This window comes from Plectropomus leopardus, unplaced genomic scaffold (genome assembly GCF_008729295.1).
Source record: "Plectropomus leopardus isolate mb unplaced genomic scaffold, YSFRI_Pleo_2.0 unplaced_scaffold13159, whole genome shotgun sequence".
In the NCBI taxonomy this organism is placed as follows: Eukaryota; Metazoa; Chordata; class Actinopteri; order Perciformes; family Serranidae; genus Plectropomus; species Plectropomus leopardus.
Genome location: NW_024614013.1, coordinates 1 through 1,661, shown reverse-complemented (window position 1 = coordinate 1,661; position 1,661 = coordinate 1). Strand labels below are relative to the sequence as shown.

At 41.0% G+C, this 1,661-nt stretch overlaps 3 non-coding genes across 3 annotated transcripts; 1 reads left to right on the top strand and 2 right to left on the bottom strand.

Annotated features, from left to right (window-relative positions):
• Positions 1 to 208: 208 nt before the first annotated feature.
• trnae-uuc lies at positions 209 to 280 on the bottom strand. The gene has a single exon. It is a non-coding gene; the product is annotated as a tRNA-Glu (tRNA).
• Positions 281 to 403: 123 nt separating this feature from the next.
• On the top strand, positions 404 to 475 carry trnae-uuc. Its single transcript has one exon. It is a non-coding gene; the product is annotated as a tRNA-Glu (tRNA).
• Positions 476 to 734: 259 nt separating this feature from the next.
• On the bottom strand, positions 735 to 806 carry trnae-uuc. The gene has a single exon. It is a non-coding gene; the product is annotated as a tRNA-Glu (tRNA).
• Between the last annotated feature and the right edge of the window lie 855 nt (positions 807 to 1,661).

The following is a 1,661-nucleotide window of genomic DNA, read 5'->3' as shown; positions in this document are numbered from 1 at the left end:
AAAGTGAGAAATCGAACTCATGTAACTTCAATCCAAGCCAGAGGACTATATCTGAATACACCAGAGTGTACATCACCCCTGAAAGCTACTGTTTGTTTCCAAATCTATTTATGATGATCCTGAGTGTTGTATGCATACTGTACATTTAATTTGATAATTGTACAAATCTAAATTTGTACAAGCATATATAGAAATACAAATATATATGTTCCCATACCGGGAGTCGAACCCGGGCCGCCTGGGTGAAAACCAGGAATCCTGACCGCTAGACCATATGGGAGTTGTTGTTATGTCTCGAAATGGTGGCAAGAGATTTTATAAGATCTCAATTGTTATTCTGCGTGTAGTTGCAGAATTTCTGCATGTGGAGTAAATATGTTAAATCATTGCTGTTAGCATCACCTCCCATATGGTCTAGCGGTCAGGATTCCTGGTTTTCACCCAGGCGGCCCGGGTTCGACTCCCGGTATGGGAATATATATGTTTGCAATTGTGAAAACACCATGAATATCCCAAGTGCAGTGTGTACACCATGCTAACAAACAACACTGGTTGATAGGGGAACTTGTGGTGTGCTCATGTATGCTCTTCTGGTGTGTATTCAAGTTACATTACTCACTTCAAACAGGTGATAATGCATCTTTGTTAGCGTCTAACACAACAAACGCTCAATGCAGTCTATGCACAACCATAGAAATCCTGGACTTTTGAAATCATTGATTTATATAAGTTTGTTCCCATACCGGGAGTCGAACCCGGGCCGCCTGGGTGAAAACCAGGAATCCTGACCGCTAGACCATATGGGAGTTATGAGAATGAAAAACATAATGTCATCAGATTATACCAAATCATAATGAGTACATGGCCTGATTTATAGATGGTGAACTTTAGTACCCTTCCTGGTTCTCTTCCAGTGTTCCCAGTGTGAACACAGTCACTGAATCTTAAGTGGTTATTAAATTTTAGATCTTTAAGAAAGAAAAGTCAGTGCAGTTCATGTAATGAGCACTAACTTTGACTGGCACACCCATCGTCCAGTCACTGAGCCGGTAGGAGGGACCAAAGTCAAACTTTGAAAGTTGGCTGCAGCTGTTTGCCGACTGTGTGTTTGCTTGTTTTCCAGCCCGTCAAAGTGTGCATGTAAGTAAACTTGGCATTGTTTGTTTGGGGGAAACACTTTGTGAAACACTGACATGAGTGAGATGATCTATGATGTGTTTTAAAGTCAGTCAGTCAAACAACTTCCTGAAGTGGCACTTTCTTCCTGTGAAGTGTTTAATATTTTGTAGTTAAACACAGTCAAACCTTTTCAGGAGGAAGTTGAGATTTCCCAGTTGTGTTTCTGTTTTTTAAGGAGGAGGTACTACCAGCTTCACGAGTCTTCCTTATTTTGGCTGATTTTTAAGGAAACTTATTGTTTGTTATACGGAGAAGGAAAATCCATTGTTTTATCCAACGATACTGAAAAGGCACCAAAGTTTCCCCTCAAAAAATCTGAGAACTCTGTGTGCTCTACACTTCAGCTGGCTGCAGGTCAATGGTTACAGATATATGAACACAAGGTCAAAGTTCAGCAGTGCTATGAAGAAACAGTGTGTCCTGATTGCGTGCATACTGCATGCAGCAGTACATACTTTGTAAGGGCAGCTGCAGTACCTGCA